The 19,563-nt window shown below is 37.2% G+C and overlaps 1 long non-coding RNA gene and 1 other non-coding gene across 2 annotated transcripts in view; both read right to left on the minus strand.

Annotated features, from left to right (window-relative positions):
- LOC118764379 overlaps positions 1 to 19,563 on the minus strand; it is a 116,187-nt gene that overhangs the window by 15,072 nt on the left and 81,552 nt on the right. Inside the window, exons 2-3 of the long non-coding RNA XR_005000214.1 lie at positions 16,739 to 16,931; positions 666 to 820 (exon numbers count right to left, since the gene is read on the minus strand). This is a non-coding gene — a long non-coding RNA (uncharacterized LOC118764379). The remainder of the gene's footprint in view (positions 1 to 665; positions 821 to 16,738; positions 16,932 to 19,563) is intronic.
- LOC115214580 lies at positions 12,428 to 12,533 on the minus strand. The gene has a single exon (XR_003881918.1). It is a non-coding gene; the product is annotated as a U6 spliceosomal RNA (small nuclear RNA).

The following is a 19,563-nucleotide window of genomic DNA, read 5'->3' on the forward strand; positions in this document are numbered from 1 at the left end:
ACACATAGAGATTATATGGACGCAAGCATTCATATATATACACATATATACATATATATATATATATACATACATTCATATACATACACACAGACAGATAGACAGACAGACGCACACACAGACACACAACACACACACACACACACACCACACACACACACACACACACACACATATATATATAATATATATATATATATATATATATATATATTATATATATATATATATATATTATATATATATGCATATATACATTGCGAGACTGTTAACCTGGTGGAGAGCTCAATATGCGACTAATACTTCAGAACGAAGTGTTAACCAAGTATTAAGCGATAATAAGAAAGAGAGATGAGAAACGGGTAAGTGATTATCTTCTGAACTCTATTAGCCTACAGGTATTTTTAACTACCTGAATAACACCTGAGGCTCGGAAAAAGCTATAAGGTATAATTCAGACACTCAATTATGGGTCCTCTGCATTTCATACCAGAACCACCCAAACGTTGCCATCAAGATACAGGACTGGGTACTGCAACAGGTTGGGTTTCTAGGCCCCCACCTCCACCCCAATTCTTCAGTATCTTCCTGAAAATTCTGAGAGATCTACATGGTGTGAAATCAATACTGGATCTTTTCCTGTCAAGAGTACTGGATGAACTTACCTCATCGGAGGTATCGCAGATGAGGGCAGCAACATCAACTTCTTTCTTCACGTAATTGCCACATATTTGAAACCTCTTCTAGGAGGTTTCAAATAGCTAAGGTGTATCGAAGCAAAAAGTGGTGCCCCAGCATGTCCGCTGCCTTCGAGCTGAAACTAGTTAAAGAATTAAAGTATTACACATACATCAAATCTATAAGTACAAAGGCATACAAACAAACACACACTCATAATGTCACACATATATATGTAAATACATTGTCATTAACTAATTTAATGACTCATTATGATGATAATTAAACATTATTTTACATTTAATGGATAAATGATTACTCAATGAAATGTTTCGGCTCTTAAATGTTCAAAGTTTCGAGTGAAAAATTACAAATTAGCCTAATGCCATTATTGGCAGTATCAATAACACCACAAAATGAACGTCACCTGTTTTTTTTTATACCATTAAAGCAAGAAATGGATCTTTTTGGTTTGAACGGCAGTTTTTAACATAATTTCTAGGTAACTAAAAAGTATTAAACTCCGTATACTGGTAGAATGTGTTTATAAGACAACTTTTTCTCTTGGCTTTATTGAGAAAATTCTATAGTTTGTAAGATATTTGGGTTTTTTCTGCAATTCAACCAATCACTGACGTCCATTGAGGTAAACAACATTCTGTGCCGTATGAATATGTCCCTCGTTTAAGAAACAGATTGGGTTTAATTACATTTGTGAAGAAAAAAAGATACCCTTCCCCCACCCCTAACCCTAACCAACCCTAACTAACCCTAACCCTAAAAGAAATTGAAATGCAATAGATCGATTCTAGGGTCATAATTATGGGTGACAAAGTCATATGACACCGCTAGAAAAACTGCCGTTCAAACCGAAAAGATCCCAAGTAATTTTTCTTTGAAAAAATGTAAGGCACGCGTTAAAGACGAATTAAATCGTATATATCGTAGAGCATGAATAGTTAATGAAATAATCTACATTTCTCAATGCAAAACTTACCTAAACGATGCATTGAGTCGGAAAGTTTGATGATAACATTATCAACGTTTATTGTCATCATTCATAATATTCATGGAGCACACATATGTTTTGCATTTGGAATCACTGGGTCGCAACAAGTTTCCGGAGATACGGAGGACATTTCTTACAATACTTTTCCCCAATTGAGCAGATTTCGGAATTAATACATATTTCTTTACTACCCACGAGGGACTAAACACAGAGAGGACAAACAAGGACAGACAAACGGATTAAGTCGATTATATCGATCCCAGTACGTAACTGGTCTTTAATTTATCGACCCCGGAAAGATGAAAGGCAAAGTCGACTTCGGTGGAATTTGAACTCAGAACGTAGCGGCAGACGAAATACCTATTTCTTTATTACCCACAAGGGGCTAAACATAGAGAGGACAAACAAGGACAGACATAGGAATTAAGTCGATTATATCGACCCCAGTGCGTAACTGGTACTTGTTTAATTTTCTTCTGGTCCAGTAACCCATCCCGCTCAAAAGGTCCCTGAATAAGGGTTGTTTAGGGATGTTGAACAAAACACCCATGTTTCCAGAGGTAAATTATTCAAACCCCATATTATTATTATTATTATTATTAATATTATTATTATAGGATAGAATGAAAGTCAAAGTTGACCTCGGCGGAATTTGAACTCACAACGTAACGGCAGACGAAATACCGCTAAGCATTTCGCCCGACGTGCTAACGCGTCTACCAGCTCGTCGCCTTCGGAATTAATACAACCCTCGTAATTACATCATTATGAATAAAGAAGCTGATCAACCTGTTGGTGACGGTACATGGAGCATCTATAAACAACTGGAATTGTTTATAATGGAGAAGGAGAAGGCTCCCTTCAAGCAAATTTACTGAAAGGTGACTGATAGTGGCGAGAATAGTTCCTGTGAATGGGTCTGCTCTGAGAATGCGCTTCTGAGTGGAGTAAGAGAGAGGGGAAGCACTTGCGTAAGTGGTCTCGGAAGCCACGATTTATTGTGGGGTTTGCACGGTTTCCCCTTGGAAGTCTCCCGCATCCTATTGGGGAATTGTAATTGTTTAATTTTATTCTCTCTTTTACTCTCTTTTACTTGTTTCAGTCATTTGACTGCGGCCACGCTGGAGCACCGCCTTTAGTCGAGCAAATCGACTCCGGGACTTATTCTTTGTAAGCCCAGTACTTATTCTATCGGCCTCTTTTGCCGAACCGCTAAGTGACGGGGACATAAACATACCAGCAATGCTAGGGGGACAAACACAGACACACAAACATATACACACACATACATATATATATACATATATACGACAGGCTTCTTTCAGTTTCCGTCTACCAAATCCACTCTCAAGGCATTGGTCGGCCCGGGGCTATAGCAGAAGTCACTTGCCCAAGATGCCACGCAGTGGGACTGAACCCGGAACCATGTGGTTGGTTAGCAAGCTACTTACCACACAGCCACTCCTGCGCCTGTTATTGTTTTATATTTACACGGTAGACCCCTCCTTTTGCACCCTTGTATTTGCGTCCCTGTGTATTCTATGTAGCCTTATGTGGCCAATAAAGAAAACATGATTATTAATTATATTATATATATAAACTTAGATATGTTTCGACCAAAGATTGGTCCAGGCCATGTCTAACTTAATAGCACCACCTGATAGGATTATTCGAATCCTGTTTAAGTCAAGTTTTGTTTATGGTCCATTCAAGTAGTGAGTTCTTGTTGGGTGAGTTGTATCCAATTATGGGTGGCTTGTCTGGTATTCTTTGAAGGAATCTACCCAGACTCCGTTTAAAGTTGATGGGATCCTTTTCCTCTTTGATCCCTTTCGGGACAATGTTAAATAGGGCAGGGCCTGTTGAGGAAAAGAAATTATGTTGCAGTGTACATGTACGCTGTGATCTTGAATTGGGCAGGGGATGTGATCTTGAATAATATTATCAATATTATTATTATATTATTATTATTATTATTATTATTATTATTATTATTATTATTATTATTATTATTATTATCATTTTTATTATTATTATTATTATTATTATTTATTATTATTATTATTATTATTATTATATTATTATTATTATTATTATTATTATTGAGTGAGAGAGCAGTTCATGCCATCAAAGTGACACTGGGGTAAAATATACGAAGCCAATATACCCATCATGACTACCCGTCTGATAAAGGTACACCAGGCACATGCATCACAACCATATGTGCGCGACATGGTGATCTCATATCAAGATAAACAGCACATGACCTTGCAGGTGGGGCCCAGTTTGAATTTTCTTCAGGTTGAGTAGCCCATCCCGCTCAAACGGTCCACGAATAAGGGTTGTTTAAGGATGTTGAAAGAACCACCCATGTTTCCAGAGGTGAACTATTCAAACCCCAAAGCATCCCTCTCAACACTTGGCTATGATGCTCCCCCACTACTTCTGCTCGTGATCAGAGATGCACATATCGTCAGCCACTAAGGGACTTGCTCAACTGGTTAAGGTCAAACAACTGACAAGCAAATCTGTGGTATTGAGCAGAATATTTTTATTATTATTTATTATTATTATTATATATTATTATCATTATTATCATTTTTATTATTATTATTATTATTATTATTATCATTATTATCATTTTTATTATTATTATTATTATTATTATTATTATCATTATTATCATTATTATTATTATTATTATTATTATTATTATTATTATTATTATAATTCAAAACAGTTTTGTTCGGCTACATACAACTTAAAATTTTGTAGACTCTTATTGAAACCTATCTTGTTCAGGCTTGTGTGTGTGTGTATGTGTGTGTGTGCATGTGCGTGTGTGCGTGTGTGCGTATGTATAAAGTATTGCAAATGACTTTAGGATGAGGATTCTTCATTCTTGTCCTATTTACTGCCTCAGTTTGGTCACCCACGTAAAAACAGGAACCAAATATAAACACCGATGCAACCAACGAAACACCGGAAGCAACGAAAAGAACCAAAAATATGGACAAACTTTGACAAGTAAAGAATTATGCTAAACGCTCATCGAATAAATATAGAACGAATTCACAAACTTCCGGCATTACATGAAGCAAGTCTCCTCTTCCTCCCCCTCCGCCTCCTCTTCCTCCGCCTCCTCCTCCTCCTCCTCCTCCTCCTCATCATCATCATCATTATCACAACCCCCACCCACCCCCATCATCATCATCACGAGCAAGGAAAGTAATAATGGCAAGATTATCAGAAGAAGAAGAAAAAAAAATTCTTGAAATCCGAAAACGAAATAATATCAATAAAAGAACAATAAATGCAAGAACAACAGCAATGCTTATAACTAAACAACAACAACAACAACAACAACAAAAACAACAATAACAACAACAACAATCAGAATAACTTGGACAAAGAATGTCCCACCTCCTGCTATTTTATTTTGACACAAATTGCCAAAGAAATAACTGTCTTATCTCGAGATAAAGCGACTGGTTCATCTTAGTTGACATCTATTGGCATGAGGGTGGTGCGGATGGTAGAGGCCTTACTGATTGTGACAGTGGCAGTAGGGGTTGCAGTGATGGAGATGGTGAAGTTAATAGTTGTGGTGTTATAAGGTGTAGTTGTGTATTTGGTGATGATTGTATTGGTGAGTTTTAGTGGTGATGGTCATGGTAGTATTAATGCTATTTAGCCCCAGCTCAGCTTTGAATGAACACATTATCAAAAACCTTCCAACCGTGATCATCCACTATAACATTATCCAGAACGTGCCTCCTTGTTTTTGAGACAATAATGTTGTGAATTGTAAGAGGCGTTAGGGTGCCATTTCTTTGCACTCTGAGTTTAAAACCCGTTGCTTAGGTCTTTATCTTGGAAGGGTACTTTTCTGATGGAGATCCCTGGCCTCAATAACCATACGATGGAAATAGCATAAGCGATTCGACCAAAATCTTCCTGCCATTTCTAGAAAGACAGCTGACCACATTTGTGGCTTCGATTTATTTTGATGGTTGGCTGAGTTGGTGGCGCTGATGTTTGTTGTAGCAATGATGGTAATGGTGGTGGTGGTGGTGGTGGTGATGATGATGATGATGGTGGTGGTGGTTTTGTTTTATGTCTTTTTTTGTTTTTATGTTTGAAATATTTGTATGGTGTGTTCCTTATCAACTACAATAATGAAAGCTTGTCGGGGCGATTCACTGGTCAGAAGATATTTTGTGTTAAATGTGTTTGGGTCGGTGAGTGAAGCATTGTGTTCCGTGACGGTTCGATGAGCTGGTCATCTGGAGTGGAACGTAGCACGATAAGGGAATAATATGGGTGGATGTAATCTTTGTCATTCTCATCATCATCGCTGTCATTGGTTAACATCGATATCAGCATCACCATCATCACCGTCATCATCGTCATGATTATCAATTATTCGATTTTGGTGATCACGTTACTGATTTTCAGTCATGGCTGAACAATTATTGACTGAGATATTTTCATTTAATGTCCCCCACTCACAGAATATTGGGTGGATTGTTTTGAGTAGAAAGCAGTAAGGTACCATTTGACTGAGATGTGGCTGCTATTACAAGCAAATTCAGTGATCACATAGTGGCTCGTTGGTCCTCCCGGGGTGTTATTATCGTTATTGGTCGGACAAAATTTTAGCTTTATCTCTCTAAGTCCACCTTGTTTGTTCCTTCTTGTTCCTTCCCGAAACATTCCTGGCTCATAAGGGCCGGTTTCCCGGTTTCTTCGCGTATAGGTTCCCCACCTGGACGGGACGCCGGTCCATCGCAGGTGAGCTGCATGATGCAGGAGGAAAGAGGGAGAGAAAGTTGTGGCGAAAGAGTCAGCAGACATTTCACCATTTCCTTCTCCTGGAGCCGCGTGGAGCATAGGTGTTTTCGCTCATAAACACACACATCGCCCGGTCTGAGATTCGAACCCGCGATCCTTCGACCGCGGGTCCGCTGCCCTAACAACTAGGCCATGTGCCTCCACGGTGGATACTTCACTGTTACGTTATCCCCGTTGACGTCACCACCGCCACCACCAGCACTATCCCTGTCATCGACGTCATCGTTGCTGTTGGTTGTGGAAGATCACGTTTTCACAAATCAAAACTTAGAAAATATTTTCTTCCAAGATTATTTCATTAAAAAGAAAAACAAAACTTGGTATTATTTAATTGTTGATTTATTTATTTTAGTTCATTTTAGCAACAAAAGACTTTAGAAGATTTGAACGTTCATCCGCTTATCTAGGATGAATAAAAAGGTTCCTCATTAGACATTTTATGGTGCGAATATATTTGCGAATACTTTGTTTACTAGTGGTCCAATGCATCCACCGTCGGGCTAGCGGGCGGTAATGTTAGCCATAAAGGTCAGAGCAGGGAATATGCCCTTTTCAATATTTGAAAATTCAGAATATAAATAAAAATGACAATTAAACGACGAGAGATAATTATAAACACGGACAATGACAATTGTAGAAATACAAAAAAAAAATAATAATAATAATGAAGATACAAACATAGATGGCAATAATAAAAGCAGTACCAGTTCTAGTAACAAGAACAATCCATCCGTGGCTAATATTGCAAGCCAAGAAGAAACAATAAAAGTTAAACTGCGTGCAAAGGATAAACTGTGAAAGCTACTTGTTACAAAGGAGAGTGCCTCTTTGCCCGAGGAGAGAGCGAAAAGGAAGATGACATAACTCTCATTTCGAAATCGTAAGGCAGAGTTTATATTCCTTAGAAAGAAGTACTGGAAAACCTCGACGATATGTGACATACAACGCGGCGTTCCATCGACGATAGCACCACCGACCGGAACTTCATGGACAACCTGTACAGAGACAAAGATAATCGTTTCATCACCACATTCACCGGCATGAGGGGTGGGATGGGGTGTTGGAGAGTAGTCGGGCGCGGAGAGGCGGTGGAGTTTCCCTCACCACACCACCACAAGATCGATGAGAAGCTAGAAGTAAGAATTCTGCTCCATCGATATACAACGGATAGGGGATAAGTGCATGCATACACACACATACATACATTAACACAAATACACACACACACACATACATACATTCATACAAATACACACATACATACATACATTCATACAAATACACACACATACATATATACATACATATAAACACACACATATATACATATATATATTCATATAAACACACACATACATATATACATTCATATAAACACACACATATACATACATTCATATAAATATACACATAGATACATTCATATAAATACACACACATATGTCTGTGTGTGTGTGTGTGTATGTATATACATATACATATAAGCACGCACAAACACACACATTTCGTTTTGCATGTCTTTGTATTGCATTTATAGGCCTCCTCCTCCTCCTCCTCCTCCTCCTTCTTTTCTTCTCATCATCATCATCTTCATCATCATCGATATGTCATCTCCATCACCACCTCTGCCTCCACCAGCACCATCATCATCGTTTTATTTCTCTCCCCCCCATCCCCCACCCTACCCCACCCCTCCGAATGTTTTGTTTGTTCTGTTCTTCTGCTGAAATCGCACCGTGCAATTGTCGAATTACAGACAGCCGGGCATGAATATTTAATTAGATTAACTAAAGAAACAAATGAATATTCATGTGCAAAGAGAAACAGCACTAATAGTCACTTAGCACCCTCATGAATATTCATTGCAAATTTCTTATGTCCCGCCACCACCACACCACCACCACCACCACCACCACCACCACCACCACTACTCCTGCTTTGTCTTCTTTCCTTTCACCTTCTTCTTTTCCTTTTTTATTTATATATTTATTTACTCATTATTTCTTCCCATTCCGTCTTTAAGTCTCAGTTCTTCTCTCTGATTTACATTTATTGTTTTGTCCTTTCCTTCACTTTTTTTCATTTCACATTCATTTATTTCTTTCGCTATTTCACTCTTTGTTCTAAATTCTCTTATTCTTCCAGTCTGTCCCTCATTTTCCCAAAATCTCTCTCCCTCTCTCTTTTAATTGTGATCGTTCTGTTTTTCTTTCTTTCTTTCATCTTCTTTCTTGCTTCTTTCTCAAAAGCTTTCTTTCTTCCAAACATTTTCTTTCATTTTTTCGCTATACTCTTTTACTCTTTTACTTGTTTCAGTCATTTGACTGCGGCCATGCTGGAGCACCGCCTTTTAGTCGAGCAACTAAACCCAAGGACTTATTCTTTGTAAGCCCAGTACTTATTCTATCGGTCTCTTTTGTCGAACCGCTAAGTGACGGGGACGTAAACACGCCAGCATCGGTTGTCAAGCAATGCTAGGGGGACAAACACACACATACATATATATATATACATATATACGACGGGCTTCTTTCAGTTTCCGTCTACCAAATCCACTCACAAGGCATTAGTCTGTCCGGGGCTATAGTAGAAGACACTTGCCCATGGTGCTACGTAGTGGGACTGAACCCTGAACCATGTGGTTGGTTAGCAAGCTACTTACCACACAGCCACTCCTGCGCCTATATTTCATTTTTTTCATTTTTCGCTCTATCTTTCATTTCTTCGCTCCTTCTATAAATTTTCGTTCTCTTTCATTCATTTTTCTCTTCTATTTCCATCATCGATTCACTCCTTCCTTCACTCTTTCATTATCCTCTCTTCCTCAGATTCCTTAAGCCTCACCGTTCTCCACGTCTTTTTGCTTATAAATATTTCTATTTCTTTAAAATTCGTCTCTATTTTCTTTCTTTTCTTCATTTCTCCATATTTATTTCATTCCAATTCACTTTCATTTTAATCAACTGCACTTTCTAGAATTTTTCATCTCAGTCTCTCCCTTTCTCTCTCTCTCTCTCTCTTATTACATTCTATCTTTTTTCCTATATATATATATACGTATATATATATATATATATATACTCTTTTACTCTTTTACTTGTTTCAGTCATTTGACTGCGGCCATGCTGGAGCACCGCCTTTAATCGAGCAACTTGACCCCGGGACTTATTCTTTTGTAAGCCCAGTACTTATTCTATCGGTCTCTTTTGCCGAACCGCTAAGTAACGGGGACGTAAACACACCAGCATCGGTTGTCAAGCAATGCTAGGGGGACAAACACAGACACACAAACATACACGCACATATATATATATATATATATATATACATATATATGACGAGCTTCTTTCAGTTTCCGCCTACCAAATCCACTCAGAAGGCATTGGTCGGCCCGGGGCTATAGTAGAAGACACTTGCCCAAGGTGCCACGTAGTGGGACTGAACCCGGAACCATGTGGTTGGTTAGCAAGCTACTTACCACACAGCCACTCCTGCGCCTGTGTCTGTATTAGAAAACACTTGCCCAAGATGCCATGCAGTGGGACTGAACCCGGAACCATGTGGTTGGTTAGCAAGATACTTACCACACAGCCACTCCTGCGCCTGTGTCTGTATTAGAAAACACTTGCCCAAGATGCCATGCAGTGGGACTGAACCCGGAACCATGTGTTTGGTTAGCAAGATACTTACCACACAGCCACTCCTGCGCATATATATATATATAAACTTGACAAGGGAAACAATACTCCCGAAGGTCACAGATATAGTCACATCACGTGATTTCAAATTTTGATGCAGAGTGTCTTTATTCTCATCAGTGGTTCTTACTGCACCTAGGGTTAAGCTCAACTCGCCTCGTCAACTTATATGAAAAAACGAAGAAAACATGTGTTGATTTCAAAAAAGGTAGAATTGTAAGCGATAAGTAATGTTGTTCGCTTATTAGCAAGTTTAAAACCTATAGACGTTACTAAAGTGACAGAGGGTACAAAGTGGTACCAACATTGCTAGAAACAAGAGTCAAAACGACTCATTATCCACAAAAGCGCTATCTTCATCCTCTTCCGATAATTCATTCATTTCTATTTATGCATTTCTCTTTCTCTTTCGTCATGTCTCTATCATCGTTCGACGCACCGATGACCCTGATTGGCAGATAAATATTTCAGAAAGAAAAACGAAGCAATACACATGGCGGTCATAGATCTTTCGAGCCTCGGGAGATCGATATGGTCGATATTCTCCGACAACGGCAGCAATTTGGGGGCTTTAAGTTGATGGGCTGCGAAAGGAATTCGGAGGAATGGTTCTTCACAGAACTGACTGAATGTATGATTAGTGAAGAGACTGAAAATAAGAATGAACACAATATGGGGTTTAGAGAAAGCTCGTGTGTTTAAATGGATGACGTTCACAGAATTAGAAAGAAAATGTCATCGACAACATATTGATACTGGGAGAAATAGAGAATTCACATCTCGTTAAAGTTTAATGGTAGTTCAACAGCAATGAAATTATTGACACGGTACATCTTACCAATCATATATTTGTCGTCCTCTTTAATTGCCGTTTCAGCCCTCATCGAATTGCCCTATCGTCGAGGGTACCCCGGGTTTCCTATCATATTTTGTATCACATAGTATAACTATTGCTGCATTTTATATTGTGCAATTTCTTTCTTTAAGACTTCAAAGAGTGAGTTGAAGGAAATTAGGCTGCTATATCTAGCATGACGTAAGATCACGCAGAAATTTTATCTTTGGCAGGTTTGTCTAGAAGGAAGGTTTGAGCCAAATATTTTAATAGTGGCAGCAACTAAGGAGAAAGATTGGGGTATAGATCGGTGCTTGGTAAGTATTTAGTAGTTTGGAATCGAAAGTATTGATTGCATTTCCGGTTGGAAGCGATCTGCTTTATCTCTAAAATGATGGACAGAAATGCGAGCAACTTGTTGCATTGGTTTAGTCTTTGGATATTTAAAACATGGTGGAAATTGGCAAGAAAGTCAATTCAGAAATTGAAGGAAACAGCCGAGTAAACTGAGAGGTATATTTAACGTCAGGTAGTATAATAATATGTATATTAGTAGAGAGTTAATTGACTGAGATAATTAGGTGATTAATAAGTAATTAGTTGACGTAGTCGTCAGTAAATTAATTTGCATGGCGGTAGGCAAATAAGAAACCTGATACAGAGGAGGTCATACAATATTTCAAACTGTATGTATGATATAAATATTTATTATATTGCATATACACATATGTACGTACCATGTATGCTTGTATTGGGTGTATGTGTGTGTATGTGCATATATGTATGTATGTATGTATGTATATGCGCATAAATATATATCTAGTGTGTATATATATATATATATATAATATATATATATATATTATATATATATTATATATTTTTTTGTTTCAATCTTTGACTGCGACTATGCTGGAACAACGCCTTTAGTCGAAAAAATCAACCCCAGGACTTACTCTTTGTAAGCCTAGTACTTATTCTATCGGTCTTTTGTGCCGAACCGCTACGTTACGGGTCGAAAAAATCGAGCCCAGGACTTATTCTTTTTAAGCCTAGTACTTATTCTATCGGTCTTTTTGCCGAAGCGCTGCGATACGGGGACATAAACACACCGACATCGATTTTCAAGCGATGGAGGGGTGACAAACACAGACAAATAATCATATACATATATATACATATATACAACGGTCTTCTTTCAGTTTTCGTCTACCAGATCAATTTACAAGGCTTTGGGCGGTCTGCGTCTATAGTAGAAGTCACTTGCCGAAGGTGTCACGCAGTGGGGCTGAACCCGGAACCCTGTGGTTGGTTAGCAAGCTACTTACCACGCAACTATTTCTGTTCCTACAAAAAAATGTGGAACACTTCACGAATTTGCGGGTCATCCTTGCGCAGGGGCCATGCTAATTTTCTATGTATCGTTCCAATTTTAGTATGTGTACTGCCGAAGCAGTTCATAAAGAGAGAGAGAGAGAGAGAGAGAGAAAGAGAGAGAGAGGAGAGAGAGAGAGAGAGAGAGAGAGAGAGCGAGAGAAATGTCACTTACATCATCAGAAGTTAGAAATTTATTGCGATTTTGCTTTTAAGAGAAGGGTTTGAAGAAAGTAGGGATTTGGTGCTATACATAATTATATGTAAACGTTGAGTTAAAAAACTTCGGATGGGAAAAAGAGTTTATTTGCAATGGCTACAACGAGTTCCATCGTTAGAAAAACGAGTTATATATGTGTGTGTACATACACACACAGACACGCACACACACACAGACACACACACAAACACACACAAACTCATATATATGGCGAGCTGGCAGAAACGTTAGCGCGCCGGGCGAAATGCTTAGCGGTATTTCGTCTGCTGCTACGTTCTGAGTTCAAATTACACCGAGGTTGACTTTGCCTTTCATCCTTTCGGGGTCTATAAATAAAGGACCAGTTTCGCACTGGGGTCGATGTAATCGACTTAATCCCTTTGCCTGTCCTTGTTTGTTCTCTCTGTGTTTAGCCCATTGTGGGTAGTAAAGAAATGGGCATTTCGTCTGCTGCTACGTTCTGAGTTCAAATTCTACCGAGGTTGACTTTGCCTTTCATCCTTTCGTGGTCGATAAACAAAGGACCAGTTTCGCACTAGGGTCGATGTAATTGACTTAATCCGTTTGTCTGTCCTTGTTTGTCCCCTCTGTGTTTAGCCCCCTTGTTGGCAATAAAAGAAATATATAAAGAGAGAGAAAGAGAGAGAGAGAGAGAGAGACTGAGGGGTTAATTATAACCCTGGTCGTCATCAGTACCCCATGGCTAATTCTTGCTACCTTAGTATTCAAAGAATCAAAAGTTGATCCAAAACCTTCCATTAGTATAATCGGTGGTGGTGAGGTGGTAAGTTGGTGGGGTGGTACTACACAATTCCAAGGTCCTGTAGGTTTCATAGAAGCCCCGCAAGATGAAGAATAAAAATAAATGTTTAAATGAGGAATGGAAAAATCAAATTGACCGTCCAATTATCTTCGTAAATGGACGATATTTTTATTCCATATTTCATACATTGTTATTTCATAAATGGGATCCTTTCGGTTTGAACGGCAGTTATTTCTACCGGTGTCATATGAAATTGTCACCCATTATTATGACACTAGTATCGATCTATTGCATTTCAATCTGTTTTAGGGTTGGGGTGGGGGAAAGGGTATCTTTTTTTCTTCACAAATGTAAATAAACCCAATCTGTTTCTTAAACGAGGGACATATTCATATGGCACAGAATGTTGTTTACCTCAATAGACGTAAGTGATTGGTTGAAATTGCAGATATTGAAGAAAAAAACAACAACAAATATCTTACAAAGTATAGAATTTTCTCAATAAAGCCAAGAGAAAAAGATGTTTTATAAACACATTCTACCAGTATACGAAGTTTAAAATTTTTTAGTTACCTAGAAATTATGTTAAAAACTGCCGTTAAACCGAAAAGATCCCATAAATGCCATAATACATGGAAATATGTAATAATAATAATAATAATAATAATAATAATAATAATAATAATAATAATAATAATAATAATAATAATAATAATAATTCTCACCCAGTTCATTCGCTTCTTCATATCTCATGATTAGAAGGTACGATCACCGGGTAAATGTTTTGTGAAGGTTTCATGTGGGTGTGTTGCAATATTTCCTTATACAATTACTTGTATTACATTAAAATTTTAGAAATTGCATAACAATGTATGAAATATCGAATAAAGAAATAATTCTAACGCCAAACTTCTCCTTTCCTCATTTCAATTCCTACTTTTATACACACGCGTGCAAGCACACGGGCGTGCACCCACACTCACATATACATACACTGACAGACTGATAGCTAGACAGACAGACAGATAAATAGATAGATATATAGATAGATAGATATATAGATAGATAGATAGGTAGATAGATGGATAGATAGATAGATAGATAGATAGATAGATAGATAGGTAGGTAGGTAGATAGATAGAAAGATAGATAGATAGATAGATAGATAGATAGATAGATAGATAGATAGATAGATAGATAGATAGATAGATAGATAGATAGATAGATAGATAGATAGACAGACATGAATATTTTGCTTTACTCATGGTTTGTTTCACCGTCACCTACAATACAAAAGTTTGTATGTGTTTTTAGGTGAAGAATATTAGAAAGTTTTAGAGGCTATGGTCTGTTTTCAATTTGTGGTGGTACTGGGAATGTTAGCATTTGGTTTGAATGATATTATTTTAATGTTAAATGGAAATTAAAAGCTTCTAAAAATAATTGTTAATTTGTAAATTTTAAAACTTATTCCTATCCATGTACAATATCATAGCTATATATTCTGCAAATATGATATTAGGAGTTAAAATTACATTATGATTTAATAAAAATATGTACAAACAATTAGAATATCTTAGATTTGTTTCGTGCAAATATTCTGGTTTTGAATAATCTTTATATATAAAAGAGAGGTTGTGTGCTGTCTGTCTCCTACGATTTAGATTTCCTAACTACTCCCACATTTTGCGGTGCAGTTTAACCAAACCGGGTATCTTATAGTCGTGATTCATATCGAGCCCTTAGGGTATTAGCGCGCGTCTACGATTTTTAAAAAGAAAATTACCATCAATTTCCCATTTTTTAATGCATTTTGGGTATAAGGGAAGGAAACTCTCTAAAAATTTATTATTAAACTCAGAACGTAAAAAGCTACAGTAACACCCCCCTTTGTGGTTAGCCATATTGAGATGGCTTTTATACTTTACATCTCTAAAAATGCTTTTATAGTTATTTCCCTTACAAACCCGAGCAACGCCGGGCGATACTGCTAGTATTGAATAAAGTTAAAAATAAAGAAGGCCAGGATAGAGCAATATACTTCCGACTCGGTTTTGCATCCTGGCAGACTACCCTCAGTAAATGTCTAAATAATTATCCTGTCAGATAACTTGCTGATTTCTATGGATTCCCAGGTAGAGCTTCGGCTTCTAACGCTGTTGACACCATCGCACTGAATGGTGCAGACCAGGCGTTGAAACCATAATGCTATCTGTTTGGCAGCTGATGATAGGAATGCATATTTGTGATGCTTGTTTGTGTATCTTTATATCCAAGTCTTGTAAATCTGAGTTGTCCTTCATTCTAGCGGAAAGCTTTGGTGGATTCACGGTCTGTGGAAATTACATTGTATGCTTTTATGCATACATAATCTTATTAAGCTTAGATAACGCTCAGATATTAGCGTCTTGTTCCCGGGGGAGGTTCTGTGGCAGATATATATTCACTTTAGTAATTCACGGATATTTATCAGTATTGATGTGAATATTATAAGCAAAGCTCGGCTTCTGCTCAGATATAGATAGATAGCACTATCTACGTCTAACTATGTTTGTATATATGTGTGGTTGTATATACGTATGTGTGTAGAAAAAGAGAGGGATGCATGCGTGTGTGTGTATGTGTGTGTGTGTGCGTGTTTGTGTGTGTGTGTGTGTGTGTTGATATGTGTGTCGTTGGCTATGTGCGACATCGTGTATTTCTCCGTTGAGACGATGAGTTAGTTCAAGTTTTGATATCATGGCGGAGATATTCCACTTGAAGTAAGCATGTAATGCAATTGCTCGTTATTGCTTTATAGAAATAGAATCAACTCAACAATTTGTGTCGAATGCGGCATTTTTTGACTCACGTAATTAAATCTGTTATATATATATATACACAAACAAACAATAAATACAGACATACATTACAATATATACATACGTCATACATTCATAGAAGCAATACAATATATAAATACATGCAACATGCAAACATACATACATACATACATACATGCATACATACATGCGTACATACATACATACATACATACATACATACATGTATGCATACATACATACATACATACATTCATACATACATACATACATACATACATACATACATAAATTCATACATACATACATAAATTCATACATACATACATACATACATTACATACATACATACATACATACATACTTACATACATACATACATACATACATACATACATACATACATACATACATACATACATACATCTATTATCAGATAAGTATTTGCAGCGAATGCTTTAAAAAAAGAAAAAAATTTTACTCACCGCTTCTTCCAATTAATGAAGTAAACATTCCAGAGGGCACCCCCCTCCCACCGCCATCACTTGCTCCACCATCCACTCCTCCTTCACTTCCCTCTTCCTCCAACATGTCCGCCACCCTGAAGAACGTGCTCAACTCCAGTCCTCATAGACTAGTTTATGTTTCCAGTCACTTATGCTGAACAGCAACAGTTACCTGATAATGAGAAATGAAGAAAAAATATTTTTATTCGAGTGAAAACGGTCAAAGAACGAATGTCCAAACTAAATTATATTCGAGGATAATTATAATTTAAGAAATAACGAGTGAATCATTAAATATTTTTAGAATATAAATCCGTTTCACGGAATTCATTTAAAACGCTGCTGAATTTTAGTTTCCCTTTCACTTTTCTAGTCAGAAATGTCCTGTTATGTAAGGAAGTTAATCTCATCGAATGTCATTTCTTTGTTTTATTCTATACAAGCAATAATTTCAGTTTGTCTTAAATATTGCAAGAAACTTGAATACGGCGAACTGGCAGAAACCTTTTGGACGCCGGACAAAATATTTAGCTGCATTTCGTCCGTCTTTAAGTTTGGAGTTCAAATTCAACTGTGCCTTGCATACATTCTGGCTCAATACCCGCTGAGCAATAGGGTCGAGGTAATCGAGTAACCACCCCACTAGAGTTGCTAGCCTTGGGCCAAAAGTTAGAAACCATTATTAATGGAAACGTAAACGTAAAAACTAATTAGAAATCAATCATGCAATGGCGAATAAACCAATATTAGTGAGCGACAAATTAGCAAGTATGTGAGGTAACTCTGGAATCGTTTCGATGTTATTCTGATCTCATCAGCTAAGCTAAGACTTGACAGAGTAAAGAAGTAAGAATAACTAAATAAATTTAACATCTAAATTGGTTGGCTTTGAAGAAATAGAATTGTTCACATGACCAAATCAATGAATATTTCGTCTGTTGATCGAATAATACGTCAGTTCAGCACCATTTAGAGTGATACAAATATTAAACTTTGTACTTTTCTTTAAAACCTACAGAATTATTAAAACGTGATGTAATTAAAACTATTTAATCCTTATCAGAACTCTTTAACTGGCGAGTATTTTGCGAGTATGTGGTAAAGAATTCGAAAGTCAGACCGAAGCTGGTTCGTGTCGAGAAACTCTACATTCCCGATGCATTAGCATTCAAAGAAATGTCAAATACTTCGGTTAATTCACCACTAAGAAAAGAATGTGTCAAAAACAGCCTTTCACTAAAACAGGCTACCATCAATACCATCCGGTGAGCAGAGGGTGAATGTCAGTAATTCGAAACCGTAATTTTCACGTAGCTTTTTTTCAGTTTGTAAAACTAAATATATTTCCGATTGGGAAAAACTAAGGTGTTCTAAAACTAGTTTCCAGTGATTATTTTCCTGGATATACAAACCCTTCTAAAGTCCTTCTAACGTAAAGTTTTATCAGATTGATCTATGCTGATTTCACATTCAGCTAGAGCTGTTGTTTGGTGAAAATAAACAGGTTTTAGAGGTATGAATGTTATAAATATTAAATATAACTAAACATGTTTGCTGAAAATGATGCGTGGAGTTTAATTTTGAATGAAGTGTATATAGAAGACATAAAGGATATGAATACTCCATGGCGGTTATTTTACTAACAATCAGTGTAAGAAGATAATAGATGTTATCAGGAGAACGTGCAGACAACAAGCATTGGAAGACGATCAACATATTCACTTGCAGCTTCCGGCCACTTTCACATCGTTGGCCTACCCAAGCACCAAGCAACTTCAAATGGGGCCACTGGCATTTGAAACAGCGTAATCTAAATTATGCGGATACAAAATGTAGCACAAACCTTTTTTTTTTAGTACTGACTGAAATTGTTCAGCAAATGTATATGTATGAGTGTGTATGTGTGTGAATGTATGTGTGTGTATCCGTGCGAGCGTGTATTCGTGTAGCCATTTCTATATGTACATACACGGTCGTACATCAGCCATGTATACGTATATACTTGCACACACACACACACACACACACACACACACACACACACACACACACACACACACACACACACACACACAAACACACATACACATGCACATACTGACACATAAAGAAATGTCTCTTGTAATGAATACGACACAAAAAGAAAGCAACGTAGCAGAAAAAAGTTTTAAGAGATGGTGCAGTAATTTAATGCATATAAAGAAGGAAAAAGATCTTGATGTTTCGGATACTAGTTCTTCATCGAAAACCACAAAAATGAGAAAAGATTATTGGAAAAGTTATGGGTTGGGTGTGAATCAGTTTCTACGAAGAGAACTCGAGTGAAAGGATGATGCAGGGAGATTGGGCAGGTGTATATACATATATATTGTTGTATTTCGGAATGGTCATTTTGCCAGTTTAGCCAATAAAAACACACGCACTATATATTTGGTGATACTTTGCTTCAGTGTTATTTACTTTTTACATTAATCTTAATCTTATTTCGGCCAGAGTTCTTTCTTCACACTCCTGCGACCGCATCAGTGGTCCTTTGCTGTCTTCTTTCTTACTAACAGTCAGCCATTTTGTATTTCTATTGTATCTGTCTTCATTTGCGCATGCGTATACAGCACTGGTAGATATTTCTTTCTATTTGATTTAAGGCTGCCATTGTTTTCATGCGAAGAAAAATAGGGAAATATCCTAGTGCCTTAACAATTTTTCAAGCGAACATATGGAAAAATGTGTTCGCTTTTTAGTGACTAGATCTTATAAAGGAGCTGTTGAGGTGACGAACCACGAAACGTGGATGAAAATCCTCC

Source organism: Octopus sinensis, linkage group LG7 (assembly GCF_006345805.1).
Source record: "Octopus sinensis linkage group LG7, ASM634580v1, whole genome shotgun sequence".
Lineage (NCBI taxonomy): Eukaryota > Metazoa > Mollusca > Cephalopoda > Octopoda > Octopodidae > Octopus > Octopus sinensis.